The sequence below is a fragment of the Etheostoma spectabile genome, chromosome 8 (assembly GCF_008692095.1).
Source record: "Etheostoma spectabile isolate EspeVRDwgs_2016 chromosome 8, UIUC_Espe_1.0, whole genome shotgun sequence".
Taxonomy (NCBI): Eukaryota; Metazoa; Chordata; class Actinopteri; order Perciformes; family Percidae; genus Etheostoma; species Etheostoma spectabile.
The window spans coordinates 21,316,324-21,337,551 of NC_045740.1; the positions used below are offsets into that span (position 1 = coordinate 21,316,324).

General features: G+C 38.0%; 1 protein-coding gene and 1 long non-coding RNA gene across 3 annotated transcripts in view; one reads left to right on the forward strand and one right to left on the reverse strand.

Annotated features, from left to right (window-relative positions):
- Positions 1-21,228, forward strand: part of lrrc4ca (leucine rich repeat containing 4C, genome duplicate a) — a 65,357-nt gene that overhangs the window by 37,289 nt on the left and 6,840 nt on the right. For both annotated transcript variants that reach the window (XM_032523956.1, XM_032523955.1), the window contains exon 2: positions 6,232-6,305. The gene's annotated coding sequence lies outside the window, so the exon portion shown is untranslated. The remainder of the gene's footprint in view (positions 1-6,231; positions 6,306-21,228) is intronic.
- LOC116694302 (uncharacterized) lies at positions 1,581-13,913 on the reverse strand. The gene is made up of 3 exons (XR_004333102.1): positions 13,827-13,913; positions 2,992-3,001; positions 1,581-1,591 (listed from the first exon to the last, which is right to left on the reverse strand). It is a non-coding gene; the product is annotated as an uncharacterized LOC116694302 (long non-coding RNA).

Genomic DNA, 21,228 nt, shown 5'->3' on the forward strand with positions numbered 1-21,228 from the left:
CTTGGCATCATTTAGCATTTTTGTTTTTCAATATGCCTCATACAATTATGAGATTTAATATTTGTAAGGTTAACACAGAGGAACAAGAGGAAAGGCTATGGGGTCACCAAAGTTAAATGGGTTCATCCTCTGGGGAGCACGGATTCAAGTTTCAATCTGCAAATTAGGATTTAATAGTTCAAATGGGAATGCTTGCTTGGCAGACGCAAGAAACACCACTCAGTTAAGCTGTGTTTCTTCAGGAAGTCACTGTGAAATCTGAATAGAAAAGAGACCCAAGAACATGATTTATGCTCTGGGGACCACAATTATTCAAAGCGGCTGTAATCCACATTGAATAATTGAGTTTTTTTAGTAGAATAATCTATTTGTTTTTTTTTGGTCTAAAGCTTGAAATTAAAATCATAAGGGGATTATAGCTCAGATAAAATCTCATGGGGCCCTATCTTGCACCCGGCGCAGCGCAAAGCACAATGCAAATGTCTTTGTTAGTTTAAGACTGCAGTTGTCAATTTTGCGTCCAGCGCCTACATTGTTTAAATTGTTTAAAGCGCCCATATCATGCTCATTTTCAGGTCCATAATTATATTTTGAGGTTGTACCAGAATAGGTTTACATGGTTTCGTTTTTGAACACATCATATTTTTGTTGTACCGCACATTGTTGCAGCTCCGCTTTTCACCCTCTGTGTTTAGGTCTCTGTTTTGGCTACAGAGTGAGACATCTCACTTCTATACTATCTTTGTTGAGAGTTGCATATGCGTCGTAGCTAGGTAAGATCACATCAGCTAGCTAGCTGTTTCTCTTACTTTCTTTACTGTCTATGATCAGTACGTGGCAGGATTAGCTTGAAGACTTCGGCCAAACGAGGGCACACTTCTAACTTTGAGTGGAATACCCGCAGAACAGGGACATGGAAGTAGTTCTTTTGTAGGTTATGGTGAACTAGTGTGTAGTAGCAGTGTTTTGCCATTGAGAATGAGCCATCATGCTGGCGCTAGCATGCTACAATTAGCCACCTTGTCTCGGCTAGTGACGTAGAAAGCCGTGCAGATGTTGAGCAGCTCACCCGGAGACTGAAGGCAGAGGACATTCAGAAACGGTGACAGACAGAAAAGATGTGGCAGTGTCACCAATATCAACTGAGCCATTCTCTGTGGACCTTGAATATCCATAGTAAATATCACAGCACTGGTTATCGACATTACCGTCTGTAGGCATTGTCAATAACAGAGCAAAAACACAATCTGCAGTGACCATGCTTCTGCTGACAAAACAAACTATTAAACATTTTATGCAGTTTTGTCTGCACGCTCTTACTGCCTACTTGATGATCCAGATTTTCAGAATTGGCTTTTACAGCATGGTTAGATACAGGCTTTTTTATGTCATAACAGGTTAATGTGACTGTACAAAAAATGTTGTTCCTAAATGAAACCGGGCACCAATTGAAGACAGCTATTTATTTCCTGGAGGAAAATCCAAATGAGGACAATCTGAAGAAAGAACAGAAGGGCAAAAATTAACTCTCTAATTTGTCAGTTTGCCATGTTCCTTTGATGGGACAGCAGGCTAGCCACTTCAGCTACTGCTTTCATCTCTTCCTGGAGACAGACACGCCCAGTGACTCACCATGATGTTCATCATACCAAAAAATGAAATGAATGATAATCCAAAAAAGGAATTTTCTACTGCCCTCCTCACGCTTTTTCTTTTTCCCTCCATATGTCTCTCACCCGTTTTGTTCACATATCACACTCATTCACCACAGAGATTTCTATATACCACTTTGCCTTTTCTTCTTGATTTGTATTGTCCCTTTCTCCCACTCCAAGGTTTCATTTATCAGCCTTACCTTAGAATTTGTTCCTCTCTCCTGTTACCTCAATTCACTGCTTTTTACGAGTGATCGTCTCTTCTTTTTCTTTCACATTTATTAATTATCGAGAATTGTAATCAGAGTCAAATTTTGTCTGAAACTGCAAACAGTTATTTTTCTATTGTATAATCCCAGATTGCTTTTGCATCGATTTGCATATGCTTATTGGCTTAGTATGTTATGACTACTGTATCACCCTGTGGTACCATGGCATCCGTTCTCATTCATTTTGTCTTCAGAGGCTTTGGCCAGCCTTTCATATGAGAGTCCGACGTTTCGAGGGAGAGATTTCATATTGGTAATTTACTCCTCTCTCTGGGGCTAACCATGCAGTCTGTGTCTTTCATCTTCCCTGCATCTCCTCAAACTACCTTTTGCCTGACTTTTCAAGCCTGCCTTTTGAGTAGTGTGTCCCTATTTGTCTCTCTCTGAAAACGTCCCTCTGTGTGCCACCTTTAGCGTCTTCTCAGTGTAAGCGTCCCCATGTCGTTCTCTCATCCTTTTTGACGGGTTCTAAAGGAAAAGAGATCACAATGTCTTCAAAGACTAACATTTTTGATGGGGCCAAGCCCATTACCTCTCCCATCATAAACAACTGACAGCTGGTCTGTACACTGGTGAAAGCCTAAGACAGGAGGGTGACTATGGATCCATTTCACAAGCAGATGAGAAGAAGGAACAATTCCTTGTCAAAAATAAGGAATCAAACTGACAAGACTGGCCTACGTGAAAACAAGAACCAAAAAATGTTCTATGAACAGTAAAACGCTTCATAGCACAGTAATCCTACCTTTCCCCTTTGTTGTTTTCCTTGTAAAGCCCAGTCTGTCAGCATTCCTTTCTATCTGCAAAACATACCTCATCCCTCCCCTCCTCCTTGAACTCTCTTTGGACTTCAAATGCTAATTCAGTCAGGCACTTAATCAGAAATATTAATTCCATATATCCCCTCATTGCACTAATTAGTACTAGAGTTTCTTAGTGGCATTCTTTTGGTACAGCACAAGTTGAAACTAATGTTCTAACTGGGGGTCGGTAAAAGCATCTCTTTAAAACAAAAGTCACGTGTTGACAACGGGTGTATGGCATGTGGCTTTTGGCCACAACCCTACATGCAGCGTTCTGTGGTGTATCATGTTTTGCTGTTCAGCCCTACATCCATTTTAATACCACTGGACTCGTAGATATCCATGTTTTGTGTCATCCTGGAAATGAGTACGTGAAGCCACCCTATTTAAATAAATAGACATCATCTTGCACCAGTTTGACAATTACAAATGAGAAAATCTGGCATCAACGTACACTACTTCTGAATCACTATCAGTTTGGAAGCATATTTGTCAGTTTTTCTAGAAAGTCTGGTTGTCAGTGGATTTGATTATCAACTGATAATGCATGATCCAGTACAGAAACAAGCAATACTGTACAAACACACACACACACACATAAACAGAAACAGCATATGCCTGCTATTTTTTATATTGTCTAAAAACAAATGGTGTACAAAGCTGAGACGTGTATTAATTAAAATCATATTAAAGTACTGATTTAGCCGCATTCTAATTTAATTAAGTCACAGATCATGTAATTGAGAATAACAAAATGGCATTCTTTGTTCCAGATAATTGTATTCCATCTTAATTCCTGCTTTAAAGTCCGTTAATTTGTTTTATCTCGTCACCATGGCATCGCTGCGTGCATTTGCATTATGTCAAAGTAAACCTTTGAGATTTCATGGATATTTTTAAACTTCTTGATATGATCTCTCTGCCTAATTTGTGGAATAGAGTCATTCTGTAGTCATTTAACAACAAAATTGTACATTTGAACTAATATCTGATATTTTAAATGTGATCTATCTATCTATCTATCTAGCTATCTAGCTATCTGTTAATCCCTATCCTTCTTTTTTCCTTATTGTCAGGGCACTTAAAAAACTGGCCTGGCGAGGGCCCTCTACCAGACACAGATGGATTTACCATTAGATAATGACAAATGGCAGCCACGGCTGAGCTGATTTCAGCACTTACTGCTCCTTTGGGAGCCTGTACTCACCACACTGCAAACCACACTGACCACCCCCACCCAAGATCTTAATTGAACGACTGGCTGTGCAGCCAATTGATTCAGCCTGACATGCATTTCTGGTCATTTCCAGTGGGTGATGTAGTGTGACCTGTGGGTCAAAATATGCTGTGATCTGGTGCAGAAGGCACTGACATTAGTCTTGATTTGTTGGAGTACTGCTCTTCCAGAGAGGGACGTTATCTCTGTGAGTTCATTGGAGATAAAGAGAGAAGAAAACAAATGGCTTAGCAGATCTTTGATGTCTTGCAGACCCCTAAAGATACAACTACAAGTTTATTGGAATGACTGGTGTCTCATGTGATGAGATAACAGATGGTGCCCTGGCGTTCATGCGAAGTATAAGGTGGCAATAAAATGTTTCTTTAAATGTAATTGCTGCAACCTAGGTACTATGATTTTCATTCCAATTAGTTTTAACTACATTTTTGGGGATTCAGTGTTTCAAGAGGCAACGAGTCCACCGTGATCTGCCACACACAGATAACCAATCTGCTGCCCGTTGGCATTGCGTGTGACTTTCCAAATTTGGACAGTGGCAGCGAGAAAAAAAATCATATGTGCATAGTAAGACTATAAAGTAGCAGATTACATTAGTTTCATATCTTTGCTTACAAAGACTAAACTGCCATTAAACCAGCAGCTGTCTCTGACAGACCAGACTGACAGGCTTGAGTGTTGTTCTTTCTTCTTAATTAGCAAGAACATGCATCCTTTAGTCCTTCTAAACACTGACCCGAGAAAAGCTTTGCAATCATGTAGGGTTTTGCCAAAGAAGTAGGAAGCCACGGGCTGTGTGTGTGTGGTGTGTGTGTGTGTGTGTGTGTGTGTGTGTGTGTGTTTTGCAATATTGATGTTGTTGATAATAACAACAATGATGATGATTGCAACGACGAAGCCCATATCCATCACTATCTGCAGCCATAATTTGTCACTCTTATAAGTTTGAGCCCGAGAGAATTGGATAATTCTTCCTCAACTTGCTGTGCTTCACGTTGTTTTACAATATGTACACTTACATTACCAGGTCATCTTTTACATATGTTACGTGTATAGCTTGTGAATAATTTTATCTTGTTCCTTAGCGTCATTGTACCATTTTATTTCCGTGCACATAGCTTTGCAGAGCTGTAGAGTGGCTGAGAGAAAAGTCTGATGATATGTGATATTTTCCTCAATGTCATAAAGCTTCATTGTCCAAAAACATGTTCTTGTGTTAAGATAAAAGTGAGCCATGTATTTTATTTGAGTCAGTCCCACGTACACTGTCCTGCTGTCTTAAATGCTCACTAGAGCACCAAACCTGTGCCTAAAACTAGTCGCCAAAAATGTGCTATACTTACTACCACAGCTGTTTTCAATTATTGAACCGGTTACAGTATGAGCAAAAAAGCTCTGCAAAACTGTTCCATTTCACTAAAACCGGCAAATGCATTAGCAACGGTCCCCTATTTCAAATATAATTCTATTTGGTTCTATTCTGTTATGTCATCAGCAGCACATTAGATGGTTTAAGGTATGTTTGCTGTGTTGTATTAGCTGCTGGTCGTCTAGGTGAAATACAACAGTGATGTGAAAACAGGACTTGTTGGCAATGCTGCATATATGAGACAGAGGCGGCAAAAAACCTTATCTTAAAACAAAGGTTGAGGTCATGATGGGTGTACACAATAATGTTCCAGCGGTTCAAACATAAGCTTATTTGCACTCACAGTTCCTGCTCTGCACTAATGGATGGCAGGCGAGATGGAGAGCTCTATCTCCGTTTGCTTTTGTCCCCCATAATTTATTCAGCAGGGTCTGTCCTCTGTGTTTGGCATATGTGTGTTATTGTGTCCCTGCTATGCGTGTGTGTGTGTGTTGTTGTTTTTTTGAGGCATTATGGCTTTGACTGTCCACTTGTCCCTGGGGAATGAGCTCTTTTTCCTCACAATAGTGTACTGTAAAGCTCCTCTTGTTAGATAGAGGTTCTCAAAAGGCACTAACATATCAGCATCAGGAAACAGTGCTGAGTAAGTGATTAAAGGGAAAACTAACAAGATGACTCAATGATTATTTAGAAACAGTAAAGAGAATTTCGAATTAGATGCACTCTATCCTGGGGGTTTCAAAAAAATTGCATTTTTGGTAGTTGAGTAGATACATCCTAATCTTTCCCAACATGCATTATTCATCTGTATTCCATGGAGCCCATGAAACGGAGTAGCTACAGATGGTTTCACACTATATATTTAAGTGTTCTTACAGTTTGCCTTTTGTGTTTTCAGAGACAGCTTTATGGTGGATTGGAAGTTAACATGAGGATGACCAGAGGCCCTTGGAACTGTGATTGAATTGGCAGGTATGAAGTGAAATAGACAGTAGCAGAAGCTGAACATGGATCCCCAGGACATGTGCAGAGTTAATTTTTTTGCGGAGAAATAGAAAGGTTAAAAGAAAAAAGATGATGTTTTCTGCTTGTTTGTCATGTCAGAAATGTATGTGGTCAATCTAAACTCTAAAGAGGTAAAACATAGCAATCTCCTTTTCATGCCTTTGATCAGATCATATTCAGCCATTTAAAAAAGGAGCTGCAGAGGTAAAGTTACTCTTCGGTACGGATACACCATTCACTCACACTGAGAATAGACCTTTTCAGCCAGAATAAATCACTCGTATTACCTCAGCAAACTACACTTCTTAAATAGTGGGAACACAGCACAGTCTAAAGGTCTCTAATTCTGTCGGAGAGGAAACTATAAATCACCAGCATGTTCTTCTGTCTTAGCTTTGAGCCCCTCTGTAATCATGAAAAGGATTTAGTGGGAAAGTAAATAAATGGCAGAATGAATTAACTGTATACTATTTCTATTTTTTTCCCCCAATTTACTTGAGCTATTTGATGACTTAGCCAAGATACATTATGTACCTTCTAAATCATCATAAGTTTGCTTAATCATATTCAGGGGTCAGTCAAATTAACAGCATCATCGCAGAAGTTCAAGGACGTTGTTATTGGAATTTACTTTTACTAGGGGCACATTGTTCTTTTAGTAACACCCTGCAAGTCTGTGTTAAAGAGAATGTTTTATTCCATCAATAAAACGTAATAATGTTTAGATCTGTTGAGTGTTTAGATTAGATAGACTTTATTGATCCCAAATTGGGAAATTTCAGTGCTAAAGCAGCAAAATACATGACACACAGCACACATACAGAATAAACTAGAAATTATAAATAGGATAGAATTCAAGAAAACTATTCATAAATAAAGATTTTAAAAAATCCAAAGGAACGAATGTAGAAGCACACACACAACCTACTTAAATGCTACGTATTAAAATGGAAGCAAAACCTTTGTTTGTACAAGTTGCACTTATTGTGATATCAGCGATGAAGTGTTAAAAACTTGTATTGCCTGTGGTAGGACTGACTTTTTGTAGCGGTCAGTGTGACACAGAAGCTGTCGGAGCCTGGTTTTCTCGGAAAAATCAGTTTTTGAAAATGTGGACATGGAACATCATTTGCACCATAGAGTGCACTGTGTCCTTTAAAATAGCATCACTTTTACAATCATGCAGAGCAGTTATTAAACATGATGACTCCCAAAAGATTGCTAACATCCACAATAATGATTAATAGGTGGAAATAGTGTTGTGGGTATACTGTGGGCATTCTTGGACTTTTCCCCTAACTATACTATCAGACTATTTCAGACTTTTTGTAATGCTCTTTATGCACCTTGGTCCATTAGCCTTCACAAAGGCAAGGCTGCAACAGTTTTTATTCAAGGCCAGCATACTGACAAGTACTGTGTATGGTAACTTACGTTTACGCGGTAGAAATACAATTTTAAAGTTAAAGTTGCAACAATTGTGTTGATTAAGTAGTGAGGTAATACATCAGCATTTTTTCTAGCAATCTTCAAAGTTCTGTTACTCTATGTACTGTACATGTAGTAGATGCATAGTCACCCACATGATTCAGAGTCAAGCATACAGACCTTTAATCTCCAGCTTTAGTGTTGTCAATGCTGAGTACAATAATGTGTTTAAATACAATTTAAAAACAAGATTATTGGTATTTATACTTGTTATTTATTATATAGCGGATGAATATCAGCTCTGTTCCTGAAGGATTGAAGGTTTAAGAAAGGATTTGATTGTTAGACAAGGACAAAGTTAGATTGTCTAGGCTTCATCCAATCACAGCACGGCACTGACTGAGAAATGACACGTGGCTGCTTTGATGCATGAGTAAGCCTGTGAAGAAAATGGAAAGAAACTACAATATAAAGGTACTGAAGTGGAAACACAAAGAAGCAGAACTGTATGACTCTAAGCAATGCTTCTATGCTGGTACCTCTGCCTACACTGTAAGAAGTTTATGTACCATGTATTATGCACTATAATATATACAGTATATATTACACATTGTGTCAGGTGATATTTCTTTTCTCAAAGCTTTTTGACTGCAAGAATAAATACGCCACTGGTGTGAACAGAGATTTACTTACAACCACTGTTACTCTAGGCTGATGCAACACATTCTCACTCCCATCTTGTAAAATATGGACGTGTGGTCAGGTGCCTTTGTTGTTGTTTTATAGCACGTGCTTGGTCGGGACTATTGCTGTCCCTTTTGACGCTGTTAGGTTAGGGAAAAGCTCGTGGCTGGCTTTACGACTTGCGGCAACGGGATGGTTGGGTTTAGGGAAAGGTCGTGGGTGTGCTAACAGTTCCCTGACACGCGGGAATAACGGGCCGGTTAAAGAAGAAAGCGGCTTCCCTGACACACGGCAATAACGGGCCGGTTAACCCCGGTTAACTACTCGCTAAACAATGTCTAGATGCTGCTTACCCCAGTACGTTCTACACACACGCCGAATGGTGTCTTTTTCGTCGCATCAAACGCGGACAGCCACTGCCCAAATGTCCTTATTTGACAAGTTTGGAGTGAGACCGGATTGGCTGACGATGTTTGTCTGTTTTAATCATATGTTGTCATAATGTTGGGCGGCTGTGGCTCAGTGGTAGAGCGGTCCCCTACCAATCGAAAAGTTGATGGTTTGATCCTTGGCATGCAGTCCATTGTGGAAGTGTCCTTGGGCAAGACACTGAACCCCGAGTTGAGTGTAAATGTGTGCGAGTTTTTATCTGATGAGCAGGTGGCACCTTGCACGGCAGAATCGGCCACAGCGTGTGAATGCGTGTGAATGGTGAACGGTTCCTGTACTATGTAAAAGAGCTTTGAGTAGTTGTTGAGAATAGAAAAGCGTTATATAAGAACAGTCCATTTACAGTTTTGCGTCTATTATTGCTGCCGCATTAAATCATTCTGGAATTCTTTCACAGCCGATACAGAAGCAAATCAATCACTGACTATCTGGACTCTTTGATAGGCTGTCAGTAGCCACGTTGCTTTTGAGACTCACATATAACAGTGATGATTGTCAGAGCTCTTTAAAAAGGCAAAATGGCATTCATCCTGTTTGTTATGACTCACATTATTCTATTAATACAATTATTACTTCAAAGCTCCTTTTCATGTGGTGTTTTTCTTATTTCTTCCACCCTTTATTTATTTCCCAGTGGGGCGGGAGACTGGGTTTTTTCATGAAAATGATATTGAATTGATGCAATGGAATCAATTTACATGTTTGTTTGTTTTTTCTTTCCTCCTAATGTCACCTTTTCCCATGGTTACAAGTCTAAAAAAACAAGCATGTCAATTCACAAGGGGTAGTGTCTTATTGAATGAAAAACATCATAATTAGTCCTACTTTATTTCTGGACTATCACAGCTAGAACTTTACAACAGACCTCCCTGGAGACGCAATCTGTGTTTTCTGAATCTTAGCCTTACTGTTCTTTGATTCTTGGCATCATTCAATTAGAAACGTATCTGATAGTTTTTTAATGTAATGTCCTATTTTACTTTTCAACTGCAGACAGATGTCACTCTCTTCACCTTCTTTTCCCCATTTATTCCAAGAGTGTATGGCTGCAGCTTGGAGACCTCTCGTCCCATTTAAATTTGCCAGAATTAGTAAAGAATAATGACTTTTCATCTGTAGTCCATAGGCAGGTGACATAGGACTAACAAAGACAGCCAGCATACAGCACTCATTCACTATAAATTAAAAGGTACACATAATGGTGACGTATGCATTGAAAAAACTAAACAAAACGTATAGCCTTTTGTATATTTAATGAAACTTGCAATGACTTTTCAAATAAAGCAGTAATAAAAAATTGTAAATACATAACAGTTAGACCACACAAGAATAGGCTACAATAAAAACAAGTTTCCATGCCTCCCACCAGAAGAGGATCTGATATAATCTAAAATTTAGGTCGGTTAAAGGCATAAAAAAGTAACATAGCATGAAAACTTCACTTCATGAGATTTTTGTATCATTATTATTTTTTCCCCTACCCCCCAGTGGCTAGAAATGGCGATAGGTGTGCACCCCTGGGTATCCTGCTCTGCCTTTTAAGAAAATGAAAGCTCAGATGGGCCAATCTGGAATCTTGTTTCTTATGAGGCCATAGGGGGCAGGTACCTCCCCTTTTTCTGCTTTGCCCGCCCAGAGAATTTGGCCCACCCATGAGAGAGAAACATCATGACTTTAAAATGACCAAAATCTCTCCTCCTCTATAGCTACAGAATCAGAAATGGCACATACTTAAGAAAGCTTAATGTGGGACTGGCTCTAGTGGCTGTAATTCTGCACCAAGGCTGAATTTTGGGAAAGAGACTTCAGATATGGTATTAGGGGATCACTAAGGTCTATATAAAAGCATCCAAAGAGTCATGGGACCTTTAACCAATACTTTACATATTTATTAGTATACATATTTTTATCTATAATTTTAAAAGCTGTTTATAGATATGACATTTGTAAAATTTGGTTTATGATAAAATATGAAACCTCCTCGTTTCTGAAATCAAGAAACATTGAAAACTGCATCAGCGTTAAACATTGACGTTTGTTTAAACCATATTACATGGGAGTGTTTGATTTTGAGGTCCGTAAGCATCACTGAAGTGTACCCTCGAGTGTAATATTTCCCTGTTTAGAAAGCCAGGCATTTTGAGCTGTAGCTTTGTAGAGACTTTGTAGTTTTCCAAACTGAGTAAATCCCACCACACATACAAACACAAAACTGATTTGCTTGCTCAGTCGTGTTGTATCTAAGAAATCTGTTGAAAAAAATAATTGTCTTCATTAGCATGATTGCGATACTGTTTAATTCAAAAAAACATCTAAAACAATGAAGTACACAGACATAGAGGACCAGATCCAAGCTTTTATTTTGAAAATTAGAAGCTCGGGGGAAGGCACCACCCGGGAGGGCATGATACAGGAGGTATCCAGGCTGCACCCATACCCGACTCAATCATTTTGTGAATTTGCCTTGTGTGGTCTCCAAATTAGGATAGTGTGTGTATGAATAGGAAGTGCATTGTGAAGGGAGACAGTTAAAGTACATGGTATTGTGCCATTTAATCAGTTTATCTTTTCATTAATACTTTTTGTGGCGTACTATTTGGAAATATAAGATTAAATCAATACACATATAGGTAGTATTTAGAGGTCATAAAGTCTAAGTTCTAAATTGTGGTTAGAAACATTTTAACAGCAGTGTTGTTAAGTAGAACAATGGTGATATCCAGGATTCAGAGCGGAGAAGCTGCAAGGTGTCAAATACAATTATCTGTTAGGTTTGTTCTTTCTTCAGTGTATTTAATCAATTAGAGAAACAAAATTGGTGTTATTGTGAAATAAACAAGGGCTCTAAATCTTTCACTGTTAGCTGCAATTCTTTTTTTTTTAAATCCCACAATCTTCCAGCATGACAAGATACGACTCTAGGTAAAACTTCCTAAACCCTAATTAGGCACACTGTCATCTGTCGGTGGCATTTTTAGTCACACACACACACACACACACACACACACACACAAACCCACAAAGAAACACACACACACAAACACAAACCCACAAACCCACAAAGAAACACACACACAAACCCATAAAGAAACACACACACACACACACACACACACACACACACCACACACACACACACACACATTACAAAGCTGACAATCATTTTTTAGGTATTTCTTATCGTACTTAAATTATTAATTAAAGTGAAATAATATTTTCCCCTTAAGCATATATTTATATTCAGGAAAATACAAATCAAGATGAGTGAGGATATATTTGTTGTAAAGGTTTCTTTATTTGAATGACGTGTTTCCAAACCACCAGAGGTCCCTCCACTCTCATTGTTACCATCACAACAATTGTTGTTGTTACCACACATATTGCTTTTCTTGTCAGTTAGCTAACATTCTCATAGCAGATGATCTTCAGTCCAACTGATGTCACAGATGTACTAACACATCAATCAAGGAGACATTGCAAGCATGTGTCCTAGAATATGTCAACAATGAACAGATTTTAAAATCAGTCATATGTTCAGAGAAGGAGAACACTGGTGTAGTGTTTATCCAGTTCCAGTGTCAGTCCCAAAGGATAATAGGTGTACAATTAAATTTCGGACAATCTTAACAGACTTAATTTTGTTATATTTTCTGACACTGTAGCCTCCGGTTTTGTCTCTGGTTTGTAGATATCATCAATGTGCTTCCTATCTCCCTCTTATCTCACATGTTCCCTTAAGCCCCAAACTCAACCGCAGGGACACTGCGCTGCCTGTTCGGGGTTTTGCAGCCCTGGAATGACCTCTGTATGGCTCGGTCAGACTCCAAGTAATGCATTCTAACCCTGACCTCAACCGGACACCGGAATGACAGCGGTATTATGGGCAGACTCCTTCATCCCACATCCTTGAAGACTAGTAGTTAGCAGCCATTTGCTGCCCACAGCCTCTCTTAAATGTTCACACGGTGACAAATGATTGTCACCCGCAAGCCCACACGGCCAATACGCTGCTCACTGGGAAACAATAAGCCTGTCACGTACAAAGCTTGTAAAGATTTCCACATGCTAAAAGCATACACCACTGACACATTCTCACAGGTACACACCTTCTGTTGATAATCTGTGCAGTTGGTACAAATTATTTAATTTATTATAATTCAGGAATTCAACAGGAATAACAGGAATCAAAATATTGTGCAAGAAGGACCAAAGAAGACTATGTTTTTATCAGGAATAATAGCATGACCATCACCATGGTTGTTTCTGATGACAAATGTCTAATGGACATTGACTGTACTGTATGGATACTTGTGTGGACACGTCACCTATACTACTTCTGAATACCTAGAAAAGCACTATATACATTTGATGTATTATTATAATTATCATCTAGTCTGGCCATCACCAGACCAAGCCAAGATCAATAGATTTGAGATTGAGCGTTGGTCTGGGGAGTCTGCTCTGTATTTTCTCTCCACAAGAGGCGTGACCAACGGGCATAGTTCAAATGACTGTACGCAATTGGATAGTCCTTCAAAAAGTAATCAAAAAGCTGCTCGGTTGCTTCTCTATTGTTGTCGTGTTAAACCCGCCAATAGCGCACCAGGTAGATAATCCAGTTTTGTGATTGGTTCCCGTAAAGTTGTGAACTAAAGCTGGAGAATTAAACATGCATGTTTCCAGACCGAGTTGCAGGGCAAAATCGAATCGCATGGAGAGTGGGCGTGGTTTACCCAGTCTAATTATCATCATCATTACTACAATTATTACTGTATGTGTGTTCACATTTGCATTTGCATATTTAACGTGTATGTCCGTTCTCGGTGTGTGTGTGTACCAGCTCATGCAGCTGCAGATGCACATGTGTACGTATTCTTGCATGTATTTTCAATGGCAGCTGCCCTAAATGAGCTCCTGGTCGAGAACTTGTGTAGTCTGGCTATCACCAGACCAAGCTCAATCTTTTAAGATTGAACACTAGTCAGGGTGCTCTGTATGTTCTACTGCATCAGAGGTGTGACAAATTACAAATGTACAGGTTTCCAGCCGTAGCTGCAGGGTAAAATCAAATTGCCAGAAGATCAGGCTAGGTTTACCCAGTCTAGAACTTGTGTCCAAAGAGTCCAATTGAAATCACTGTAACTCATTTATCAGGAAAATGTGTTGCATGGTATGTGTCACTCTCTGATGGAGGGTTAGGCCAATTGCTCACTTGTCTCTTTGTAGAACTGGCCTCCATCTGAATAACAAGTGTCAGTGATGTCCTTCAGTAATGATACACCGCCCTCCTCACGCTCTGGTGACACACCAATCTCTCTTGCAGATACCGGAACGTTGACTCACAAGTAAAGCATCGTCACCAACAAAATAAAAAATAAAAACATAGAGAATGACGCATCATTGTAAACAGTGAGATAATACTACAGTAGCCTATGTATGAGAGTTTGAAGCCAAATTGGAAACAAGTGTACTGTGGAAACCTGAATCCTCCAGTGCACGTACACGGAGAAAAGACATTTGAGAGTCCATTTGAAATGAATAATATTTACGTATTCATGGTTTTGGAATTTTCACTGAGGGAAAAGGAGAAGATTTTAAGAACATTGGATGACGTAATAAACGTTTTTTGTGAGAAAACAAAACTAATTGTTATTCCAAGCAGAGTCATGAAGGTGGTCTTTAATTAATTATATGGCTTCCATTCCTTTGATTTCATTTCACAACAACATTTGAAATTCCGAGCTGTGTACAACTTTCAACTGTAGCTCTGTCAAGGCAAATAGATTGTTCTTTTGTTATGGTAAAAATGAAATACACAGAATTATAATCTAAGGTCCATTCAGGTTAAAGTAATATTCCAAGGGCAAGCAAAGTAATTCTGCGCGTACTACTGCATGTGACCCTTGTCTCCGCTAATAATGGCTCTCAGCATTACCGATTGAGTAATGCCAATGTTTTCAGGTTCAGAACTACACAAAGAAAAATTGCTACTGACGTAAGGCCAAATTCACCCTGCTTCAATTTGTGTCCAAATGATTTATGGATTTGTGTTTTCAACCATTGAGAACTAAATAAGTTTGTTAAAGGTTTTTAAATAAACACAGTCCAATAAATAGTTGGATAAACAAAGCAGTCTGTAGAAAATGAGCTTTTTATCTGAGTACACTGATAATTAAAAGTAAAACTGCTTGGAGGCATCCGGCAGCCATGTGGTTAAAACGCATGCCACATAACCGCAACATTACCAATTCAATCTGGCTGGAGACCTTTATTGCACGCTATATTCCTTTACCTTCCCCACATTTCCTATGTCTATATATACACTGTAATAAAGAAAGGGAAATAAAGGTTATAGGCAGATGAGCTGAGACAGAATGCTTACTTGTAGCTGACGTTACTGCTGCTCATTAGATGAGCTTGCATCTACTAATGGCTTTTTTTCTTCTCTTCTTTCCCCCTTCATTGTGTACGTTTCCAATTAGGACTGTATGCTGATGATAATGAGCTGGCAAAATCCTTTTCTGCTTTTTCCATCGTCACATAAAACTCAAACTGGGAATTGAGAGGAAGCAAATAATAGAGAGCACTGAACCTCAGGAGATTCATGAAAACAGTGCAAGGATGAGGATGTTATTGAAGGACCACAGAGTTAATCAAGTAACTGCACACACACATACAGGATGGGATGAAAATTGTTGATAAGTGCGGCTATAGTTGAAATCACACAACAAGGGTAGGCTTCTAAATGAGGACTGCTTCTTTTATACAGTAATTTCTTAATACATTTCCATGCGGTGATTGCTGGAAGAATTGGTGTTTGTTGGATTAATCAAATTCATTTCACCATCTTGTTATGGATGAGACAGACACGCTGTGAGTGGAAACGTGTCAGGCTGCGGGCAGGGGAGCAGCTGTCAGTTTGTCTCACTTGGCTAGTAAGCACCAATTCAAAGTACTCGGCTTGTCTGTTTTGCTCGGCTGGTTATAACAAAAGACACTGAAAGAGACCAACAGTGTGACCATCGTCACGTTTTTTTTTTTCCATAAGCACTTTATTGTATGGGGCTCAGTATCAATGCATTACTCTGTATCTTAAGCTGTGACAAAGGTTAGTTGTACACAATTCATACTGACGCACACATGGGAGTCCAGAGTGTCAATACACAGTACACACGTTGTTGAATATTGTACTTACAAGTGTAAAACTCTGCAATGTACAAAATAGATACATACGTACAGTATGTGATATTCATATGCAATGGACTACAATTATGATACTTTGAGTGTTTACAGCAATGCATTGCCAATACTGACTCTTTTGGTTATATGGTTAAAATTAAGTTGCACAACACTGTTAAAACTGGACATGTCTAAAATGAGTATTTTTAATTAATTCAGCTGTGAAACTCTTCTCAGACTTAGGCACTATACTAGTCAGATACAAACAGGGCAATCGCAAAAATAGAGAAAAAACAGAAGAACTAATCAAATTTTCGCCTCTAAGTTAAACACTGGTCAAACAGCTTGGTTGCAATATTGCTGTTAATACATTCGAAATTCTGATTTTGCAGTATTTGGCACCTTATCATATTTGCATAGGATCAGAAATTGAACCTACTTGAAATCTGTAACATTATAAGAATGTTACTTTTTTGTAGCTATAAATATGCTATATATATATATAGAGAGAGAGAGAGAGAGTAAATGAGACCAACAGGTTATTGGCAGATTAAACACTTAGTAATTTATTAATAGTTTTGGAGCTATGTTAAAAAGAGCTTAACATATACTTTTTATGAGAAAAACTTAGCCCCGCATTCCTATTGCTTTCTTTCTGATGTGTACAAATTAATGTGTATAAGCAAGTCTCTTGTGAGATGTCTTACCATTTTAGCTGTTAGTGAAGACCATCACTGACATTAATCCGGGATCTTGATAACAATTCTAATTAGATTATAAGGCAGGGAAAATGACATACACTAGAAGACATACAGTAGATCAATGAAATATCTACAAAAGGTCAATTTTTCTTACCCTATATAGAAGCAAAACAGTTGATTCATACTTATGTCAGATGAGTCACAAAACACTGTATGCAAAACATGACTGCATCACAAACATTTCCCTACATATGTTTTTTGTTTTTTAAATTAACCTTTATTTAACCAGGAATTGACTCATTGTGATAAAGAATCTGTTTCGCAAGACAGGCAACAGCACAATTAACACAGTTGCAGACATAATACATATTTACAATTCCCCATTGAAAATAGATAATACATTACAGGATCATAAAAAATTAAAAATATTTATCAATGTTTGTCAGAAGTTATCTACATCAGGGATAAAACAAATCAATCTGTCAAAAAAACATTAACAGCCCGATGTGCCTGCCTCCATGTCATTTAAAATTACTTTAAAAGCATCTACTCACAAAACTGCCGTTATTCAACCAGTTCATTGCACTAGTCAGGGTACTTCCTGCATGTTTATGCTGTAATGCTGGAGAGAAGGAAGAAAGGACAAGGCTTACGATTCATGTAGTGGGTATCCCTCCCGCACTGGAATCCATAAAGAATTCCGGTTTATATTTGGAGCTGTTACAAGATTGCTGCCATTATCAAGAAGTGACCTGATTTGATTTATATCTCATTAATCTCACTCTCGGTATCTATCTATCAGTTGCTCTTCCTTTCTCTCAATCTCTCTCCCTCTCCTCTCTCTCTCTCTGTCCATACCATACACGCCGACCTTCCTCTGTCACACATGTCTCTCCCTCTACAGTCTCTCATCATTCTTTGCCCTTCCTGCCATGCTGTGTTAAAGCCAACACTTCTGTCTGTCACTCACTAAACAGTTCATAATCAGTGGGCACTCAAGCATTAAGTCAGTGTAGAACGCCTAAGGTCAAGTCCCCTTTCACTTTCCTCACCTTTTAAATGAAGCCATACATTTGTTTGTAAAGACTGACGACAGGAAGTGTTTGATGACCCAAAAAGGAGGACAGAAAAAAAATCACTTAGTGCTTTTTGCCAAGCAGTGGCGTCACCAGACCTATTTTAGGGGGCTTTGGCCCCACTAGAATTTCCAATAGCCCTGCTAAATAATTCATTCTGGCTTTTCTGGCAGATTTATAATGCAAAAATACGATACAGCCCTTAGAAATACTTTACTCATGAAATGGGCTAGGAGTAAGACCCAGTGGAAACTGCTGTGCAGCGTTGTATGTGCACTGGTGAAACCAGCTACATAAATCTGTGCATTCAGCCAAAAACTAAAAGAACGGTATGATGAAACAGGATTTATACAAGCGTAACATACATTTAGAATATAACTAGTGTAGAGACACACATAGCTAGCTGAATAGATGTCCTCTACTTGTGAATTAATGGTAGACTATGGGTCAGTAGTTTATGTGATTAACTTGTTTTTCCTAATAAAACCAGCTGATTTTATACAAATGAGCATTGTGAAAAAGCTTCATCCGTATTACCCCCAGTTATCTGTCGATGCTACATTAAAAAGAAGTGTCAAAACCATTGTGTCTCTGAAACATACTGTCTATTTTGTATGAATCCTCTGAGAAGAATCTAAATATATCTGTTTGGTGTGCCCGTAGTTCTCAGTAATATCAACGAAAAAGCCATTTTATTTATTCAGTATGAATATTGATTAGTTGAGTTATGCAAAGAGACATGTCTTTTGTTTTTATGGCTGCCAAATTCAATCCCCATTGGTTACCTTTAAGTGGTCTGATGGCAGATCCTCAGGGAGGGTTTGGGGGAAAAGGAGTGAAGAGCTGGTTGCTGTAATTACACCCTGATGTAAGGAGTAGTGTGCCATGTGAGATTCTATAAAGCACACAAGTGCTTTCTGTACAGTATTTGATTCATACCAGTCAGAGCTGGCACTGTTATTATATAAATGCACTGTGTTGTCACAAAGATTTGTGTTTATATATAATAGGCTAATGCAGCTATTGTTTGGCATCTTTCACACCGCACTAACTATTCTTACAATGCATCTCTCATACACTGCCGCTTGAATATTATACCATATATGTATTTTATATATCATTTATATGTTATAGCTTTTGGCGAGTCAGTCATTGTATTTTCTTATAAAAATAATAATAAACAATAATAATTGTTCATCATATGAATCAGATGAATTGACATTGTAGCATCCTTTGATGCCACAAGTGTAAGATTTGATTTGTGTGTTTAGCTTGTTTGTCATCTATGCTGCTAAATGGCTGTGTGTAGTCCACATACAGAGATGTGTATGTTTGGCTTCAGTATGAAGTTTTTCCATTTCATAAACCAGAAATGAATTCAGAAATGTTGCGGATCTTGCTCTTCAATTGTCTGCAGTCCTGCTAATCTGGGTCATGCTTTAGTACTCTCTCCCAGACAAAGAGACTGCTGGCAGTTTATAATCTGCTAGGAGAAAAAAAAAAGTTGAAAATGCATTCTTTTCTTAATCTCATTTTCCTTATCTCTTTTCATCTAATTCCTTCACTGCACTACAAAAATCCAATTTTGCTGCTTTCTTTGTCAGCGTGAGGACACATTGTTTGCTTTGGATATCAACTTCATCTTTTCTGCTGCCATAATTTCTTAAATCTTTTTTTCAAGATTGGATCTCTTGAAAAGGAGGATAATTAAGTATCTTAAAGACAATGATAGTTATCCACAAATCCAAACTGCAGAATATTTTCTAGTTGGTCAACTTGGTAATATTATTACAGTAATCAAATTACAAATTATCAAAAAACATATATATATATATATATATATATATATATATTTTTCAAGGTGTAATATATATATATATATATATATATCAGTTGCAAGAACCCTGGATTGTACTGTAGCTAGTCGTTTAATGCAAGGTTTTTATTCTTAACAAAAAACAAAAAAGCTGTATATAATTATTTATAGTTATCTATAAAGCAATGTGATTTTCAGAATAGTTGCCATTGCCCATTGCCTTGACACCTGTGTGGAAATGCCTTCTTTCTCCACCCTCAGGTTTTAGCTGCTTGGAATTTAAATTTTGTAATTGAAGAATTAATGGCGTCAGTAATCAAGCAATTAATCAGTAGTTACATTAATAGCCTCTTCGTTCTTACTGTAAGTGAAGAGCTTTTTCTTGCGGATTAGGCTGGGTGTTGAACAAACTATAAAGAAAATACTGTAATCCCACAACTGTGTTCATGTACGCAATTGTTATTCTATTCTTTTCAGAAATCAGGTATCATGCTAATGTTGTTACACTGCCATACTGTGTATGTGTGTGTGTGTGTGTGCGTTCATTCGTGTGTCTGTGTGTATGTTTATGTGTGCGGACGTTCATGCGGGTGTGTGTGTTCCTGTGTGAGCACAATTCCCATTTGAGCAAAATATGTTAATGCACATCTTTATTGTCAATATTTCAAAGATCAAGAACAACAAAATGATCAAATTTGAAAATGGTGTATGATGTTTTAAAAAGGGAGCCTTTTTAAAACATCATACACCCTTTTCGAATTTTTATGATTTTGTTAGTTTGTTTTGTAAACTCACAATGTCAGCGACACTTGAGTCAGTGAAAATAGCAACATTTATTTTTGATAACCTTATGACAGCTGTTTCACTTTATCCATCAAACACGTTCCAAAAGAAGAATTGTCTCTTAGAGTGCACATGATTACTCTGTTTCTATATTAAAACCTTTGTGTGACAGTCGGACAGCTTTGCTGTAGCTATTTGTGGCTCAACACGATGAACAACCCTGTTTATCACTGTCATGTCAGTGCAGGTTGTAACTCTAGCACTTTTTTTGTGTGAAGTGCACATCTTTTTCTTCATGTTCACATTGATTTTCTGAACGTGCTCCATTTTTCTCCCACATTCAAAAAACATTCACGTCAGGTAGATTAGAGGCTCTATAAATGTTTCTCTTTATCTATGTTAGCTGGGTGACTCACTTCCGACCTGACCAGCCTTTCACTTACAGAGGGAAAAGAATCCAGCTTTTTGTACAAAGATGGAAAATAATGTTTGAATGAATCTTTCAGCTATACAACAAGCAATTGCACTACTAAAATAGTAACAGCAACAGCATTAATTAAGTAAGTCCTTACTGTATATGTATTAGTGAACACTTCAGCTTTTATCTAGTGTTTAATAATGCATTTGTTAAAATATAATTCACTCCCTTTAACATCAGTAGGTGCTGATAAGTTTATTTATGAAGTTATAATATAAATTGATTTATAGGAAGTCTGGGTTTTGATATTTTAATACTACTCTGTGAAGTAGTATTCAATCAGAAGCACCATCTC